Raw genomic sequence first — 20,678 nt, forward strand, 5'->3', positions numbered from 1 at the left:
GGGTAGGGAGCTGTTGAGGGGACGAGAACAGTCTGAACTGCACCATTTCTAAATAGACCTGTACGTGATCTGGAAGGGAAAGGCCTGATGCTTCTAGCTTGTACATATGTCAATTCCCACAGCCACTCACAGAAAGGTAGCTGAAGTTCCTGCTGTAGCTAACATCTGGACTATATTCATGAGAAACATTTCTGACTGGAAAATTGTAAAGAAGCAGCTGCTGAAATTCATCTTGCCTTCTTGACTCTGCTCCACCCCCGCCCCCCACCCGCCCCCAATTTCCTTTAGGAAGGAACAACAGCGTGGAATTTCTTTTCCAAGTCTTAAAATCCCCCCTAAAAGGAACCCTGCTTATAAAAGCCTTTTAGAGTCGCTGGAAAAGGAAAAGTAAAACAATGCATAAAGAGCCAAGCGCTTATATTCTGGCCAAGTTATGAGCGTCTGAGGGGAGGGCCCTTAACCCCTTGGATGCTGGCATACTCCGCTCCTTCCCTTTTGGGCTTGAAAGCACAGCGCGTGCTCCGCGGAGGGAGAGGCCAGCCTGCTAGGGAGATGCAGAGATCTGCAGCAAAAACAATGACGGGCTAAAAGCCCTCTCGGATACCAAGCTCCAAATTGTCCTATCACTTCAGTCCCTAGGTGTTAACAGAGCAGTACAATTTCAAATCCAATCGCCCGGACCGTGTTTCTGGGCAAAGAAGCAGTGGTAAAGAGAGAAGAGATTTAGAGTTGCTGTTGGGTATTTGCCAAACTTTTCCCCCTGGGCTGTGGCCACAGAAGGAATCCAACTTCAATTTGCTGCTGAGGCTCTGGGTCCAGTCACCTCCCTGAAGGTAAATTTTCATCTATTTACTATATTATCTAATTGTTCTTATCAAACCAATCTGCATGACTCATGTGAAGCTGCCTCATACTTTTGCCTAAATGATACAAAATCATATACTTGGGGGAGAGATATTTGCATGATTTGTTGGAAAGCTACTTAATAGAGAGTTTTTAACACCGGTATTCATGTTCCCTTTTCCCCTCCAACAATAAAATAGCAATTAATACTAAGTGAGGGTCGTTTCAGCATAGATCAAGTATACAAAGGCAGAAATGCTGTTGGTCAGAATAGCATTCAGTTTATGGGGAAAGCTAAATTCTAAAATATATTTTATTTATGTAATAGATATTAGATTGATATTAGATTTATAATAGATGAAGCAAGTCATATGGAAAGTAGGATTTTCCTTTTATCTCAAATCAAAGTAATTCATTAAGTTTTCCATTTTTAATTTATCTAAGGTTGGTCAATCACCCATAGTTTCAATATATATATAAGCAATAATGTTGAAATTAGTCATTTTGCTTTTCAAAAAACAACTGTGAAATTCCTTGAATACTATAGTCTTGTTTGATGATTTTTAAGCAATTTTATTGTCCTTCCTCCAATTCTCTTTGAAAGCTTTATGGTCAATTGTTTCTTGTCTCCTCTCATTTTGTTTAAGATGCACATCCACATACATAATTGTTTTCTATTTGCTAATGATGTCCTATTTAAATAAAAAAAAAACTAGGTGGGGGAATTGAAGAGCTAAAGGGATTAAGGTAATGATTCTATATTGCAAGACTTGCTCACTCATTCCTCCTAGGTATGAAAGCTGGCCGTGCAGGAAGCAACCAGATGTTCAACTGCAGGTCAATGCTGTAGAAATTGTATGCCAAAAGGCCCTGCAGTAAGGGTATCTTTTGCCCCTCTTTTTTCTGCCAAAGAAGTTAAACATGTCACCTTGGCATTGTATCTGAGTTCTCATCTGACCCAAAGCCTAGGGACACTGAATAGAAATATCCACTCAGTCCAAAACTCAGCAGAAATCTTAAGAAACAAAACAAAACATCCATTTCTCATGGGTCCCTAAATTTCAGTTAGCGACTTATTTAGCCAGACCTTGATGGTTATGGTTATTATTAAACATTTTAAAGAGGACATTCTCCCTGAGGACCGATATTTCAGTTTATCATCTGCCCAACCTCTAGCAAAGCAGAGCTGTCTCTTTCACGTACGCATCATCCCAACGCCTAATGCACTTTCTCCGTTAGGAGGAAAGCCGTGTCCGTGCCATTGATGAATCTTGCCTTTTTCTTTCAGGACATTTTTGTGCAGACTTTGAGTAATCTGACTGCTGCTAGAGTTTCCTTTCAAGGTCCTTTGGGATTCAATCCCCAAAGCTTCTCTTTCAGCACAGTTTCCCATATCAAGGAAGTAGAAATAATAAGTAGTGATGACAGAAATGAAGTGAATGGTGCGCTATCAGCCCAACTCCGTTTCCTTTCATTTCTCCTGGACCATTTAGTATTTGTTTTCCTTATTTGATTTGTATCCGTACATGAACTCACTATTTTAGTTAAGTTTAGCAAAATGTCCAGAACATGCTGAGAACCTTTTATATATATATATCAAGAACAGCATCAACAACTTCTGTGAAAAATCTTGAAGTGCTCTTTGCCCCCACATTCTATTCTATTCTGGAACTACCTTCAGTGGGGGGGGGAGGGATGGGGGGGAGAGAAGCCAAAGCAAACTCACTGCCATCGAGTCGATGCTGACTCATAGCCTGCCGATAGGGCAGAGTTGAACTACCCCTGTGAGTTTCTGAGACTATAGCTCTTTATGGGAGTAGAAAGACTTCTCTTTCTCCCTCAAAGCCTACTGGTGGTTTCAAACTTCTGACCTTGCAGTTAACAGCCCAATAAGTAAGCATTCCACCACCAGAGGGAACCCTCCTAACATCAGAAGATTATCCCTAATGGACTGGGCTTCTGAAAAATGCCCAGCTAGCAACCACAGACCATCTTCCACCAAAGGCTAAGCTCACACTGGTCAGACCACCTGAGGCTCACCTGACTTTTGCCTTGGGCAAGAAAAGATGGACAGAATGCAGAGAGTGGGTGTGTGGCCTTGACTGAGTGTCCAAGAGATACGGAGATAATATAATAATGTATATAAGACGATGGTTTCTGGAATATTGTAAAGCAGGTATATGCCCAGGAGCCCCTGGATGACTGGCACAAATGATTAAGCATTCCACCCCAGAGATGCCTCAGAAGAAAAGCCTAGTGATCTAATCCCAAAAGGTCACCGACTTTGGGAACTTTATTCACGTCTGTCCAGTCATTCACACACCACATCATGTCCATTTGGACAACATCCTACAGCATATTGTACAGCCATTGACCCAACTCAGCAAACCGGTTGTACTAAAGCTATGAAGTATAGAAAGTAGTTTGTAGCACAAATGGGCACTATTTTGTGATGCAGCACTTCAGAATAGTATGATCATGGTTGCGGTATTTTTGTAGTAACGGTGTTTTAGTGCAGGCACCTGGAAGTGTGTCCTTAATGTTTTTATGCATTGAATGAGTCCATTGTAAACCACGTGCTAAGACAAGCATTTAACTGATACCAGATATGACCACATCTATCCGTTCAAACTTGTGTACAACTTCACCTTACAGACAGATTTAGTAATCCAAGGATTGACTGTATATAACATGATGTTCCTGCAACACCCAAATAACATACCGTCCCACATCACAGAGTGTATCCTAAATGTCAAGGGACACATAACTGTACCATGAAACACAGAGGGTCTCCATGAGTCAGAATTGACTTCACCACACTGGGCTTAATTTTTTATTGTAAATTAGGTGACAGTGTACAGAGAGCAGTTCGTTACGTTCGTATTCAAAAATGCATGCACATTTTGTTTCCCCTTATTCATTGTGATCCCCTCAATGTAACATCATATCTCTCACTTCCTCCGTTGCCTGTCTCCATTCCTCCTTCTCTCGTAACCTTTCTGAATTTGTCCTTGGACAAATGCTGCCCCTTGGATCTCAAATGGTTGATTATTTCTCTGATGGGCCTGTCTGTCGCCTAGTTAAAACTGAGCTATCGAGGTGAGTCCATTTCCAAACCTGAAGAGTGTCTACTAAAGGCCATAGTCTCGAGGGTCCCACTCGCCTCTGACCAACCAGGAAGCCTGGTATTTTTTAATACTTTTTAGTTTTGTTCCACATTTTCTCCTGTGCTTCCCAGTACCTCGTTCCTTCCTGAGCATTTGCTAGGGGTAGTCAGACACCATCACACTGGTTCTCAAGCTTCCTCATGCTGTGACGCTTTAATACAGTCCTCATGTTGTGGTGACTCCTCCCCCAACCATAAAATTCACTGCTACTTCATAACTGTCATGAATTGGGCGGCCCCTATCAAAGGGTTATTCAACCCCCAAAGGGGTCACGACCCACAGGTTGAGAACCGCTGCTGTCGTGCTAGTTTCTGGGCCCTGGATACTGAGGGTCACATGATCCACTACTCCCCTGGACTGATTGTTCCTGTGAGCGTGCCATTTTCTTCACATTAATAGTCCCCTCAGATGGCCGTTCAGGAGAGTTTAAGATCCCAGTTGTTATTCAACAAAGTCGGGTGTGAAGCATTGTTTTTGTGGACTGTGTTTTGTCAAATGAAGAACAGTGTCTGGACTATGTTACGTTAACTGATCTTGGTGCTCCCAAAGACTACAGTCCTGACCCCCAGGCCTAGCGCCTCATTCCCTGAGGGTGTTTGGTCATGTATAAGAAGTGTCCATGCTTTTCCCCCTGTTGGCCCCACCACATCATGGATGTATTTGTAGCACATGGACGAAGATCCTCTCAACCCTGTTGGAGGGTTCCGTTTTCTTTTGTTAGTGTAGATTCAGCTGCATCGCCAAAGAGCTCTGTACCTTGAGGAGAATTACTAGAGCCCCTCCAGCTCAGCCCTCTCGCTTGTAGAATCGGGTCCATAAGATGGGCAACTACCTGTGAGAATTAAAGCAGAAAGCAGGTGTGTCTCGAACACAGTGAGCCTTCCATCGTGCTGTTGTGTCAGTTGCTAGCACGATGAGTCTAACTCGCTCAATCATAGCTAATATTACAGTAGTGACCCGTCGATCTCCTTACTGGAATGCTATGGAAAGGGAATTTCCTCTTGGTCCCTCTCTGTGATGAGGTTTCTCTTTAGAAGTCTACCTTTGGCTAAATCATAAGATGCCAAGGGCAGATCGGGTCCTCAGAACAAGCACAATGGCATGAGCTTCCAAGTCAAGCATGTCTGCCTTTCCATCCTGGCTCAGTCACTCAAACACACACATACACACACACACACACACACACACACACATACCACTTGGTGAGCTTGGCTTTCACATCTCCAGCACTCTCTTTACCCACCTGTTAAGTAAGAACACAATAACAACACCCACAAAGGATTGTTAACGGAGTAAAATGAGATTTCCTTAAATGCCAAGTGCAGCACCTGGTGATGGAAATGGATTCATTGGTGATAGAAGCCTCCCCTATAGGTGAGAAGAGGTGTGCATTGTGCAGCACTTGGGGATATTTGAAATCGAGAAGGGTCTATTCTGTGAATTGTCTTTTTTATGAACAATCCGAAGAAATAGAAAAAAATTCATCTGTCACTATTTCTTCTCCCTGGGGGCTTTGGCATGGAGTATTATTATGGGGAGTCTCTACCACTTCATCAGTTAATAGGTCCTTAATGGCCAAGTCAAAGGAAACCCAGGGGGCTTTTCTGCATCAGGCGGCCGTTAAGCAAGGGAAAGAAACAGTGCTGTGCCGTCCTTCTGTTTTATTGGCCTGCTTGCACAGGGAAGGAGGCCCCCAACACACACCCTTTCTTTTCGCTTCTGAAGGCAAAAAGAGTGGTTTTGACTTGCTCTCGGGGGGTATTTCTTCCTCTCTAAATGAAATTCAAAAGAAAAGAAATAGAGAGGGGTTTTTGTTCTGTTTAGTTCCTTGGGATTTGTGTGTGTGTGTGTGTGTGTGTGCGTCCTCTGTTTCTAGCTCTGAAATGTCAGCTGCTTTTTCTGGCTGCACAGAGCTGGAGCCGCCTGTCGCCATAGCAATGAAAGGGTATAGAGGGGCTTGAGTTTCATGACCTGCTCTGTGAAATAACTCTTCGTCTGCTTGACAATCCTCCTTTAGAAATGAAGTCTCCAGTGCTGGCTTGCTTCCTTCCTATTATGCAAGATGATGTACACCCGTTGCAGTAGCTAAATGTTTCCTTTAAAGATTCCATGAATAGGCGCTACACATAAAAACAAGAAAGCCGCTGAAGTCGTGACCAGCTGAATGCAGCCTCTGGGGGAAAGAACCAGGAAGGTGAAGGACGGGGCGTGTGAACACCTGGCCTGACAGTGCATGGGCGTGCGGCGTGCGAAGCCACAGGCCCACCCTCCTTCCATCCGTATGGTGTGGTGTGATGCGGTGAACTGCTCTAGGACAGACGGGAGACCATAGATCAAACCTTGGAAATCTGGGTCTCTAGCCTTTTGGTTTTACTCACTCTGTGCCTCTGTCTTCTCATCTGTACAATAGATGCCATATTGGTCATAGGATTGTTGTGGAGAATGAGTGAGGTCAAGTACACTCGCCTGCCCCAGCGGTAAAGTTTGACCCCAGGTTTCCCCATTTGTTAAATGGGGATGCCCGCAACTCCATAAGGTTGTTGTATTAACTGAAACAACGGATAAAGAGCAGACGCAGTACAAGTCCTGGCGTGTGATAAATGCTACCTTAGGTACGAGTTGTTAGTGTTGTAATGGATTCCTTGGGTGCTACAAAGCATTAAGTGTTCAGCTACCATGGTTTAAATCCACCCGGAGGTGCCTCAGAAGCAAGGCCTGGACATCTACATCCGAAAGGCCACCGTCAAAGAAAGCTCCATAGCATGACTGTGCAGTGGGGTTTTCTTTCTGGGTGGCCTTTCTGGCTTTGGGTTTATCATTCTGCCAAGCCGTGACTGGTTGGGCCACAGACTGCCCTGTGATTAGTCTATTTTGCATACCTTGTTGATTCCAGGTCATAGCAAATAGGGTAAATAACTACCCACTAAAGATTAAGTGACCTTGAGGCGGTTGGTCAGTCAGGGAGGTCGAGGAAGAGCAAACGTGAAGTTGATAAGGAGCTTGCTTCTTTGATAAACTGTGAGCGGAACGGTGGTCTAGAGAGAAGCAGCGGGGGAAGGAGGCTCCTCAAAGAGCTGCAACACAGATGAAGAGCTGTAACACTGAAGACGACAGAAAGCAGCGCGAGACTATGCAAGAGGCCGGCAGCAGTATGACTGGCAGGAACCACAGGACTGGCAGGCCGCTATAGCGAACTTGCTGCCTATGGGAAGAGAAAGCTGAGGGTCTTCAGGCAAAAGGCTCACTTTCAGAGTGAAGTGCCCCGGGGCACTTGCTGATGGAGTTAAAAGAGCTGTAATGCTGGCGGGAGGAAGAGGCCTGGAGGGCCCAGCTGGCACAGACAAGAGCAGGGCCTGCCTGTGGGCACCCCAAGAAGCAGCTGAGCGTTATCTTGGTTGGAATCTACCTGGATCAATAAGATTGTGATCCTGACTTGGAGCCTGCTCAAATCAAAACTAAAAAACTCCCCTGTTATGTTAATCCCAAGGCAGAGCCACTCTATAGGGGAAAGTAGAACCAATTTATAGGGTTTCCAAAGAAGCAGACGGCTCCACCTCCCTCCCACAGAGTCCATGGTCAATTCCACCTTTGGGGTTAGCAGCCAAGCACTTGACACTGTTAACCTGCACGCACGTGTAGGGTTGTCTGGGCGGCCAGGGCTCCTTTGTAGCCCAGTGCTTCCCTCATGAACCACGCAATGAGGAGTCTGGCTTGTGCGTCCACTGTGGCCATTGGAATGGCCTGCGAGTAGAGTGTTGTGAGTGACTCAAGGGGGAAAGAGAAAGTGGAGAGTGGAGGTGTGTGTGACCTTCAGCTCACCGGAGCCAGCTTTGTGCCGATTCTTGTCATTTCAACCCTTCTCTGGAAGTCAGACATGCTCTGCCTCTGTGTTACGGGAATGTAGTTCTACTCCGGCCCCCATGGGGACATCATGAGTCAGGGCTTATTTGACACCAACAGCTATTGTGATCATTATATTTCTCAGTCTTTTTAGAACTAATCGTGCAGTTTTTTAACGTTCTAACTCTAATAGGAATTGGCCTTTTTGAACTTGAAATCACCCAGGGAGTACATTTTAATGAATTATTAAACTTATATAGAGAGGTAAGTAACTATGTTTTTATATCTGTAAACAATAAAACCTCTCATTGTAATTAACATGAGGGAGAAAGGTACTAAAAGATCTCTTTCACTGAAATACTTCTTATTAAAAGTTTCATATCATTCAAGGTTTTCTAGGTCATGAAGTATGCAAATAAGTCATATTTTATCGCATATCTCCAATGACTAATGTATTCATTGATCTGTGTCTTGCTAAATGCCAATGTGAAGCACAAATGGACAGGGACTGTGCTTTGGGGAGCTTACAATGCAGTCAGAAGGGGGTGATTAATCAAATCATAATGTTAAAGACAAGTGCAGATGCTCATGCAAAAAGGTGACCTTGAATACAAAGCTGCGTTGTATTCAAATTTGGGGGCCAACATAAATGGACAAATAGACTGTCTATTGTAATCGATACCTAGGCTATCCAAGCTATTGTTAATACATCCAAATTTTAAATCTTATTGTATTTAAAGTGTTTTAGTCTTATAAATATTACTTGTGATCGCCTCATCTTCCAGAAAGAAATTCTATTAAAATGATCCAGATACATCTTTAATAACACTGCCTGTCTTCCCTGAATTCACACTCCAGTTATCTTATAAAACCAAAAGAAACAGACCACTTGCCAAGTTGATTCCAACTTTTGACAATCGCACATGTGCAAGGTGCAACTTCACTCCTTAGAATTGTCCAGCTTGTGACCTTGGGGAACGAATCTTAAGGCCTTTCTTTGGATATCCCTCGGGGTGAGTTAGAGCTGCCAAAATTTTGTGTAGGAGTCAAGTGCTTCCTGCAAGGTTTCAGTTTGGGAAGCTTGTCACTAGGAGTCCGAATGGCCTCGACGGCTGTGAAGGACTCCTTTCCTAGCACAGTTGTCTCTGTCAGCGTGCACCATCAAGCCTTCTGCGAGCTGTTTATAGCACACTTGTCAGAAGCATGCTACGGTTGCAAGCTGGGCTGAGGCCTAAAGACTCTTTCTATGATGGTGAACTCAGCGTATTAATTATTTTTCGGTGCTCCTTAAAGGGCTTATTTCAAACCAATTGAATCTTCATGGTGTGGTCTTGTCAGATTGGGCAATTCTAACACTCACAGTAATGAAGTCATACCCTCAAGAATCATGGCTAAATCTACTTTAAATATCCTTCTCACCTTTTCTCCTTTCTGCCAATGTGACCCTCCTAAGAACAACGACAAAAAACAAAGCTTTGCCTGAGGTCAGGTCAGGTGGTGCTCCTAAAATGGCACTTCTAAAATTAAGTTGTTTTTAAAATTAAATAATTGAAAATTTCCCTTTAATGGAAGCAATGGTTTTATTAGTATTATTAGTATTATTAAAAGGACATTTTATTGGGGGCTCTTACAAATCTTATTACAATCCATACCTCAATTGTATCAGGTATTTTGTACATTCGTTGCCATCATTCTTTTCTAGACAATTACTTTCTATTGAGTCCTTGGTGTCAGCTCCTCTTCTTATCCTTCCACCACCCTCTCCATGGCCCCTTGGCAGATAGGAAGCAATTTTGAAAGCACTAAATTATAAAACAAATCTTCTATTTTTACAGAATGATTTGGGGAGGTGAAAATCTCCTATTATATTTGGCATTTAGGATATATAATTTAATGCTGATATACTGTTATAAGGTGAAGAATCTTTGTTCTAAGAGATGATAAACCTGACCTGCACATATGGCCGATGAAAGACTTTCGGGGGCCCAAAAGTTGATAGTTTTACTCTAATGTGTGTGTGTTGTGTATATTGCGTGTAGTGCATTGTGAATGTTTTATAGGTGTAGGTGTGGCATATGTGTTGTGTGTAGCAGTTGTATGTATGTGTGTACAGTATGTGTGCAGTGAGTGCCTGTATGCAGTGCGTGATTTGCATTGTGAGTGTGGCATGTGTTGTGTGTGTATGTGTAGCATATGTGTATGTATGTGTGTTGTGGGGAGTGTGTGTGGTGTGCATGGCATGTGTACTATGTATGTGTAGGACGTGCTTGTTGTGGATAACACGTGTGTATCTATATGTGGTGAGGAGGGTGTGAGTGTAGTGTGGATGGCATGTGTACTGTGTCTATGTGGGTTGCAATGTGGGCGTGATGGGTGTGCTGTTGTGTATGTGTGTATGTAGGGTGTGTTGGACAGTAATGATGGGTAGGGATTTGGGTGCTGGCAAGAGACTGATGAGAGTGCTAACAACCTGTGCAAAGGCCTCAGAGCAGATGGGCTGCTGGCCTGTTATTTGAAAAAACAGGGCAAAGCCCAGCTCCTCTGAGAGCAAGGGCAGAGCCATGTGATATGCGAATCCTACACCTCCCCACAGGGTCCCCTTACCAGATCACTAACTGCCTTGACCCTTTGCTGGACTAATGTGTGATGGATATATTTAGTGTTGCTATTGAAATCTCTGTAGTTTTGAAAGCCAGACAGGCACATGCTATGTCTACTCCTAGCTTGGACCCGCATGGTGGTAGGTGTCCTTAGGAAGGATGTGGGAAGCTGAAGGTCAGGAGACTCTGCATCATCAACTCTGAGCATATCAGATGTGTCCCCAGGGCAGGGGCACCTTGATGTCAGCTGATGAATCAGCAGAGAACTCCAAATAGAACAGCATCCTTTGACTCCTTCAGATGACTTTACCGCCAAGCTATGGAGCTCTCTCCAGAGACTCATTACCGTTTTAAAAGCCCTAAAGGGTCAATGTTAACTCTGGATCAGGTACCAATACATGTCTGCTAGCCAAAATGTGACTAAAGGATTTGTTCTCTGGTAGCAAAGTCATTGTCTATCATGGAAAGGCAGTAGAAAAGAAAATGTACTGTCTGAGGCTGACTATGAAGTACCTGGAGTGATCGTTTGGTGACTACATTTCCCAGAAAGGGAATTTCTCCATAGTTATAATAATTACCAAAAATAGCAGCCTCTAGGCTTCCTCTGGTATAAACAAAGTCGACAGAAGATACCTGGCCTTATTTGGATGTGTGGATGTACATAACCCAGGAAAGGGCATTTCAAGAGTAATAAGAAAGATAAAATCACCAGGCAAATAGTTGATGTAAACCTCTTCTTTTTCCCTCAGGGCTTAGGGTATATCCTCCTCAGTTTGTATGGCTTTAGGCCAGCGGTTCTCCACCTGTAGGTCACAACCCCTTTGGGGGTCGAATGACCCTTTCAGAGGGGTCACCCAAATCATACAGTAGCAAAATTACAGTTATGAAGTAGCAACAAAAATAATAATATTATGGCTGGGGTCACCACACATGAGGAACTGCATTAAAGGGTCACGGCATCAGGAAGGCTGAGAACCACTGCTTTAGGCAAAGGATGAACACATTAAGAAATGATCATCTGCTTGAAAAGCAAAAACTCCACTTAGAAGGGAAGGAGGGGACATGTCCATTTGGCTAAGGCTGTCAGGAAACACGTAGCCCTGGTCTTGTCACAGGTCAGGTACTGGGCTCTAACCAAAAGGTGGGCAATTTGAACCCACCTCCCACCCTGAGTGAGAAAGATAAGACAGTCTACTTCTATAAGGACTCACAGCCTGAGAAGCCCTGTGGAGCAGTTCTGCCCTCTCCAATAGGGTCACTGAGTCAGAATTGCTTCCGCGGCAGTGGGTTGAGCAGCCAATGAGCCAACAGGCTGAGTGGTTTGACTGTTGCTGGGAAAAGTCAAGACAACACATGGAACGTGGAAATGTCCTTTAGAAAGGTTTTAAGCAACAACTGTTGTTGTTAGGTGCAGGGAGTACATGTGCCCTGCAGAGTGGGTTCAAACTATCAACCTTGCGGTTAGAAATGGAATGCTTAACCAGTTGCATCACAAGGACTCCATAAGCAATAACTAACCCTATTAGCAATTCCAAGATGTCGTTGATGTGGACAATATGGGATGGAGAAGAAGAAACACCATACTTGTTTCTCCTCCAGAGGTATGGAAGGTTGGGTTTCAGGGGTTTTAGGGGAAAAGAAAAGGGAGTGGAGGGTAAAGAGAAAGGGCAGAGTCATCTTCAGATAGACATGCTGACAATGTGCATTTAAGTAAGAAAGCAATATGCAGGTCTTCAAAAGTAAAATTTACCTTACTTCTAAATTAAAACTCCAAACCCAATGCCAGCGAGTCCATTCTGACTCATATTGGCCCTGTTAGACAGAATAGAACTGCCCTGTGGTTTTCCAAGACTGTGGATCTTTATGATAATAAAAAGCCTCATTTTTTCCCCTCAAAGCAGCTGGTAGTCTGGAACTGTTGACCTTGTGGTTAGGCATCCAATATATAACCCACTACAGTACCCCAGCTTCTTAACTCTACACTAGCATTCCAAAAAGCTGTACATAGTGAAAAGAAGTCAAATACAAACATCTACCCTGACTGAGTCATACCAGTTGCAGTCAAAATCAATGTTGGCTCATGGCCACCCATGCCTGTCACAGTCAAACTTTTCTCCATAGGCCTTTAACCACTGGTTTTTCTGAGGCAGATCAGGAGAGTGTCCTTCCAAGGTACCTTATGAGAAGGTTGCAGTGACCTTGGCTTGCTTTGCTTAGTAACTATGGTTATACTCTGTTCTCATGAAAAGGAAAATCATTTCCATATCTGATATCATAATTGAAAACCACCCTCTTCCCCAGGAGCCCTGGTGGCGTAGCAGCTAGGCATTGGCCTGCGAACCGCAAGGTCAGCAGTGCAAAACCACCAGCCACTCGTCAGGAGGAGAGGGCTTTCTACTCCTGTAAAGAGTCACAGTGCCAGAACCTCACAGGGGCAGTTCTACCCTGCGCAGGGCCGCTCTGACTCAGCAGGGACGTGATGGCAGTGAGTAGTAGTAGTGAGTAGTACCCCCATCCCAGGCTTTTCTTCCAAGGATACATTTGGATCTCCCGTCTTTAGGTCAACAGCCAAGCACAGATAACTGTGTGCACCACCCAAAGACTCCCAGTCTAACCCTACTCTGATCTGAACCTCTAGAAAACTCTACAGAAGCTGAAAATAAACCATTTATCAATGCAAACTCCAAACGAAACACCATATCCAGAATGAATTACAGTTGTCTTTACAAGTTCACTCCTATATCTAGATAAATAGTGTTATAAAGTGTGTCACACTGTAGAACTCCTTCCCTTCTCTGGAAATTCTAGTGCACCTAGAGATAGAGAGCAGTCAGCAGGTTTCATTGTGAGAAATGCTATTATGTTCCCTAGCAAATTCAGTGCCCAAATAATATTTAGTAATTAGACACTTTCTACCCTCTACACCGGTTCTCAACTTGTGGGTCATGACCCCTTTGGGGGTCAAAAGACCCTTTCACAGGGGTTGCCTGATTCATAACAGTAGCAAAATTACAATTATGAAGTAGCAATGAAAATCATTTTATGGTTGGGGGTCACCACAACATGAAGAACTGTATGAAAGGGTCACGGCATTAGGAAGGCTGACAGCCACTGCTCTACAGGAAGGACAGTGGTCGTAGAGGACAGAGATGGCATTGCTCCACCAGAGATCAGGGCTGGCTGACAGCATGCCACGCATGCCCTTCACAGCAATCTCTGCATGCTTGGCTGAGCTCTTTGCAGTTCAAACAAGGGATCTCCATGCCCTTGCAGTTGATTTTCCAAGGACAGATTTTGTAGACCTGCTGGGAAATCTAATTACAACCTTCTTCCATGGTGAAAGCCAATTACAACCTCTTCCATGGTGAAAGCCAGTCCTTTGACACAAAAGGAAGCCAAACAAAGGGGCCTTAAGCAGGGCAAGTGTCTGCTGTGCCTTCTCTCTTGGGCAACTCTGCAGGTGCCTGTGGAAAGGTGGCAATGACCTTGGCCTGCTTTGTTTAGTAACAGTGGCCATGACCTAGTACTATCCCCATTCCTATCAAAAGGAAAATTGTTTTCTTATCTGACACCATAATCAAATACTACCCTCATCCCTTTAAAATAGGAAGAAGGTTTTTCATATTAATACCAGGAGATTCTGGTATTCAGGAATCCTTGATTTTCTCAAGGACCCTTAGTTAGATAAATCAATTTTGAGTCACCATCTACTCTCAACACACACACACACATTTATTTTACTTCTCAAGATAACTCTTGCTGTTGAACCTGAAAAGTCCTGTTAAATGAGAAGAAAAGTAGTGAGTTATTTAGGTCAATAAATGATGTGCTCCTGCCAGGCGCTCTCCTTTCTGCCAACCCATTGGCTTGAAGGCAGAGAGAAACAGCAACAGTGTGTGGAGAGAGCCCACCTCACATTTCCAAAACCTAATTTAGGTTAGAGAGATGGAGACAACTCTCAAGCTATTCATGTTTGGTAAACCATATTTTACAAGCACCTGGCATAAATCTATAATTGTAGCTAGAGTGAAATTGCACATTGCATTCTAATCAAGTTTCTGTCACTAGCGCACAATCACTACAGCACACTGAATAAGCATAAAACCCAGATTTGCCACATCTCTCCAATAAAGGGGCGAAGTCTACAGCAGCATCCGGCCACCTGCTGTTGTTGGTTCCATTGAATCAGTTTCATGCATGGCAACTCCAGGTGTGTCAGAGTAGAACCTTACTCCTTATGGCTTTCAGTGACTGATATTTTAAAAATAGATCATCAGGCCCTGCTTCCTACTCTGTCTTAGTCTGCAAGCTGTGCTGAAACCTGCTCCGCATCATAACAATGCACAGGTCTCCACTGACAGACAGGTGGTAGCTGTACCTGTGCATTGGCCAGGAATCCATCTTGGGACTCCCATGTGGAAGGCAAGAATTTTAACACTGAATTATCATTGCCTTGTTCTATGCTCAAATAGCTCTGAAAGCAATCGCTTTTCCTACACTTGATTCAATTTGAGTTATCTAAGAATCTTAAATTACCTAAACTTCTATGTAATTTGTTAACTGCCAACTGAAAAGGTGGACTCATATCTCCAAAAACCAGAAGACTTGACTATAGTAATATAGTTAGTAACTGGTGGGTTTGAACCACAAATTTTCTGGTTAGCAGCCCAATGCCTAACTTACTTTAAGTAATCCATAGAACCATCGAGGTCCTTTAAGGCTGTAAAAAATAAAATTTCAAAATGTCACCAATTCCAACTCATAGTGACCCTACATAGGGCTTCTGTAACTGTAAATGTTCATGGGAGCAGACGTCCTCGTCTTCCTCCTGCAGACCAACTGATGGTTTGGGACCACTGACCTTAGTTCAATGCCTGACTCACAGCACCACCAGGAGTTGGTCCATTGGTCAATAAGAACCTGTAATTGGTTTCAAGACACTGTGTTCGATCAGATGCTCATGTGTTATGCTTTCATTCTACTGCATTGGAAACATTTTTAACTCTCAAAGCATTCATTCAGTGCGTGCCCAAGCCTTTTAACTGGGGCCAAACAACTCTGAGAGAAACCTCTCTAAAGCAACACAGCACTGTGCTGAAGCTCTGAAGACACAAAATACAAATGCTGAACCCTGAGCATCTGCTTTTCTTTCCCGATCACCAACTCCCGCACACAACACTGGACTTGGAGGACCTCAGAGTAAGAGGCAGATTGACCCCGTTCTAGGAAAACATTTTGGTATTTTCCTAAAATATGGAGACAAGAAAGCACTAGAAATGCTTTGTTTAAACTAGGGAAAATTTTGGCTTATACATTGGTATTGACAGGGATCTTGCGTTCACTGGCATTTTAGATAGGCAGAGGGGAAGGGTTAGAGATGTACCGGCACCAACTCATTGATTAAGACAGCTGCTTCCTGTCTTTCATGTGATTTGAAAAAAATTTTAAATAATCCACTTCAAAGGAAAATGTTTTTAAAATTTTGTCATTTATTTCACATGAAGTAAAATTTTGATTATCTAAGTATAAATCTATAATCTCATAATGTTGATGACTTGTATGTATTAAATGTCTCCTCCTTCTTCCCCCAAACCTACTTTAATATTCATTTATTGATTACATATTATAATAAATTCTTTCATTGGGGGCTTGTGCAACTCTTATCACAATCCATACATACACCCATTGTGTCAAGCACATTTGTTGCCATCATCATTTTCAAAACATTTTTTTACTACTTGAGGCCAGCTCCTCATTTGCTCCCCTCCCTCCTTCTCTCCCTCCCTCCTGAACTCTTGATAATTTATAAATTATTATTATGTTTCCATGTCCTGCACTGTCTTATGTCTCTCTTTACCCCTTATCTATTGTCCATTCCCTTGGGAGGGGGTTATACATAGGTCATTGTGATAGATTCTCCCTATCTCCCCCCACCTTCCCCTTCCCCTCCTTATGGCTACGCTCAATAGTGGTCCCAAGGAGTTTATCTGGCCTGTATTCCCTGTATTTCCAGCTCTTTTCTGTATCCATGTACATGTTCTGGTCTATCCATATTTGTAAGGTAGAATTGGGTTCATGATAGTGGGGGTGAGGAAGCATTAAAGAACCAGAGAAAAGTTGTGTTTCATTGGTGCTATACTACACCCTGACTGTCCAGTCTTCTCCCTGCACTTCTGTAAGGGGATGTCCAATTGCCTACAGATTGGCTTTTGGCTTCCACTCTGCATTCCCACCCACCCCACCCCCATTCACATTGACATGATTTTTCTTCTGGGTCTTTGACGCCTGATACCTGATCCTGTCGAAACCTCATGATCACACAGGCTGGTGTGCTTCTTCCATGTGGGCTTGTTGCTTCCCTGAAAGATAGCCGCTTGTTTAACTTCAAGTATTTAAGACCCCAGACACTATATATCTGGATAAGTAGGCACCACCAGCTTTCTTCACCATATTGCTTATGTACCCATTTTGTCTTCCGTGATTGTATGTGTGTGTGTGTGTTGGGGGGCGGGGGGGGGGGGGCGCAGGCAGAGACCAGGGGCAGGGAGTGTAATAAGCATTACAGAATGCCAGTTTGTTAGAGAGGGTTTGAGCCAAGGTCCAAAGTCTGCCCACTTCCTCAATGCATTGCCATATAAATATATGTATATAGGCCAATACCTCTATTTTTATGAATTAATATATTTACATAAGGATGCTTGAGCCATATATGATTAACTTATTTTCTTTCCCAAAAGGTGCAAGCAAAAATCCAGCCTAGGTTTTCTCTACGTTTGACCATTGTAATCTTATTTGTTTAACCCAACGTTTTTGGGTGGTAGTCAAATAAAGTACAAATTTATGGTCAAGGTGAAGGTAAGTGATTAACTTATTGCTTCCCAGCATCTTGCCAAAGTAATGTCCTAGGGGTCATACTTTAAGTATATTTGCCACATAACAAACAAACAAGAAAATCCATTGTCCAGAAAGAACTAACAACAGATTCATTTGTATGGTATTACCCAAAATACAAGTGTTTTTTTTTTTACTCATCCAAATGTGCTTTCACAAGGCACATTTCTATGTTTCTGAACACCCACCATATTTTTTGAACAATGTTTAAAAGGTTTCATCAGACTAAACTAAGAGTCTCTGTGGGCAGGAAGGGGTTTGAAACCATAGTAAAAAGAACAAAAGGACTAATTTATCCCCAAGGTCCTGGACTGATCTTGATGCCCTACCATTCCAGCGATTACATGAAATCGAGAAATGGGAGAATGCTGTACCGTGAAAATGTATATGCCATTTCTCACCACAAAATGCTTCCAGGGCCAGCTGCCATATTCCTTTCTAAAGCTCTCTCCTTCCACAGCATCTTCCATTCTTGTGATTATTACAACAAAGTGGTCTTTATTGGGTGCTGATTGCATGGGAGTGCTTGATAGCTTCTGATTCTCTCACAAGATGAGGACTACTGTGCTCAGTTCAAAGAGAAGAGTGTGTGCCAGCTGTGGAGCGTGTAGAAAGAATTCAAATCAGGCAGCCCTGGAAAACAGGAGGCACTTAGGTTGGCAGAGGGCATGAAATCTTTCAAACCCATGTAAGGAATTTAGGGAAGCCGACCGGAACTTCAAATTTGGAGCTTTGGAGACAATATAAATCTGGGAACATTTTATTCTAATGATGCGGGCAGGGTATGCAGAAATCAAAAGGCAGAGTAGGGACAAGCTGCCACAGAGCCACTTCCCATAGTTGGTGACCCTATTTGGGTCAGAGTAGAGCCAGACTCTAGAGACTGTCCAAGGGGTGAGGTTTCAGATTGCCAGGCCATTAACCTGGGATGTCTCTGAGCAGACTCAAACCTCCCATTTTTTCAATGAGCAGCTGAGCTCGTTATGAATTTGCACCACCCAAGACTCCAAGAACCAACTAGTAAGAGCTCAGTCTGTATGTACAAACAAAGGGAACAGTATCTGAATCCCAGCAAACAATACTGTGTGAAGAGGGTGACTCTGAGACAGCTGTGACCTGTGGGAAAGATATAGTCACAGAGAGGGAACTGTGAAAAGATATACATCCACCGTACTCTCCACCTTCCCTGACATCTCTCACAGCATTGACTGAAGCCAACAGAGATTGTTGGCAAAAGTGTCTGCTAATGTAACTCCTATAGTTTAGGGTGAGGAAGGGTGGAGAGGCAATGTGACCTGGATCTGGAGGAGCAAATGGACGACATCTCGATGAATAGGATAATAAATTCCTTTCGAGAGTGGGAAATGATGAATTCACAGCTGTGGACCAGCTGTGACCTCTCTCTCCTTAGATGCATCTTCCTAGAGCTTCACTTCTGAAGACATAGAGCAGCTAAGGTTTTTCATCTGTCTTCTTTCAAGAATTCTCAAACCCCAACCATAAAATCCATGAGGCATATTTCATGTGATTTTTTCAGAGAAAACAGATCATGAATAGCATTCATTGCACCATTGGAGTCAGCCATCATTTTCCCTTTTAAGTGTAATTTGTCGGCCTTCTCCAAGGTACATGAGAAGCTGTAAGCATGAATCCTGGATCCTGGAGGGACTGCTGCTGCGAGTGAGTGTTTTCAATAGCGATTCACACAAGAACTCAATACTCATCAAAGGGTGCCATTGTTCCCCAGTGGGCCTCAACACCATGAGAATTGGCCTACTTGGAACTGCACTTAGGTATTACTTGCTGTTTTTCTTAATCCTGGAAAAGAACTATCCCAATGAATAATTCTTAGTTCATCCACAGAATTGAAAGAACTTGAAATTCCTCTGCCAACTAACAGAATTTAACAACCAACTTACTCTACTAACAAAATAAGAGAAGACATTTCCTTTGAATCCACAGAGACTTTGTATTCTGCTGGTAGCATTTCATGTTTCTCAGAGGAGAAAGCCAAGAGCATGGCATTCAGGGGAAAGAGAGTCTAGGGAGTTGCAGAGTAAGATAAATTAGGGGATTAAAAACAGAGCTATAGGCAAAGAAAGGAAAATATGATTAGTCAATTCTATCATTTCAGAGACTAGGCTTTAAAATGTGAATTGTTGTGCTATGGTGAACAGGATGAAGTAACTCATTCAGATATTAGTATGTCCTGCAGTATCACAATTACCACAGGTCTTCAGGTGAGCCATCTCTGAAATCAATTCAAATACAGAAATGTATGTAACATGTGGGGCCTTCATCTTAAAAAATAGAAAAACAAAATTACACATAAAAACACTAAACCAACACAATCGCTGAAGACAAAATGGGTGCACACACAAATGTGGTAAAGAAAGCTGATGGTACCAGCTATCAAAAGATATAGTGTCTGGGATCTTAAAGGTTTGAAGATAAATAAGCAGCCATCTAGCTGAGAAGCAACAAAGCCCACATGGAAGAAGCACACCAGCCTATGTGATCATGGGTCAATGGGATCAAGTCTCAGCCATCAAAGACCCAACAAAACAAACAAAAAAACATATCAATGTGAGTGAGGGGGAGGATAGAGTGGAGACCCAAAGGCCATCAGTAGTCAGTTGGACGCCCCCTGTCAGAATGGCGAAAGGAAGAGAAGAGCCAGTCAGCATGCATTATAGCACGGATGAACCACACAACCTTCCTCGGGTTCTTTAATGCTTCCTCCCCCCACCCTCAACTACCAAGGCCCCAATTCTATCTTACCAATCTGGCTAGACTAGAACACGTATACTAATACAGAGAAGAGCTCACAACACAGGGAATCCAGAACAGGTAAACCCCTCAGAACCAATAAGGGGAGCAGTGGATACTAGGAGGGTAAGGATTGGGGAGGTGGCAGTAAAGGGGAACCGATCACAATAATGGACATATGGCCCCTATCCCAAGGGATGAACAGCAGAAAAGTAGGTGAAATGAGATAGCAGTTGGTGTAATAATGAAGATGATCTATAAATTATCAAGGGGGCATGGGGAAAGGATGGTGGAGAAGGGAGGAGGGAAAATGAGTAGCTGATGCCGGGGGCCCAAGTAGAAAGAAAATGTTTTCAAAGAGATGATGGCAACATATGTACAGATGTGTTTAACAAAATGGATATATGTATGGTTTGTGATAAGAGCTGTAAGAGCCCCCAATAAAATGATTTTTTTTTTAATCACTAAACCAAAATCACTGCTATTGAGTCAGTTTCAACTCACAACCTCACAGGAACAATACAGGGTAGAAGTGCTCCTGTGCATTTCTGAGACTGTAACTCTTTAC

General features: G+C 43.2%; 1 protein-coding gene across 1 annotated transcript in view; it reads left to right on the plus strand.

The window, feature by feature from the left end:
- The first annotated feature begins 413 nt into the window (after positions 1-413).
- Positions 414-20,678, plus strand: part of SPARCL1 (SPARC like 1) — a 60,901-nt gene continuing 40,636 nt past the window's right edge. Inside the window, exon 1 of the mRNA XM_075544038.1 lies at positions 414-833. The gene's annotated coding sequence lies outside the window, so the exon portion shown is untranslated. The remainder of the gene's footprint in view (positions 834-20,678) is intronic.

Source organism: Tenrec ecaudatus, chromosome 3 (assembly GCF_050624435.1).
Source record: "Tenrec ecaudatus isolate mTenEca1 chromosome 3, mTenEca1.hap1, whole genome shotgun sequence".
NCBI lineage: Eukaryota > Metazoa > Chordata > Mammalia > Afrosoricida > Tenrecidae > Tenrec > Tenrec ecaudatus.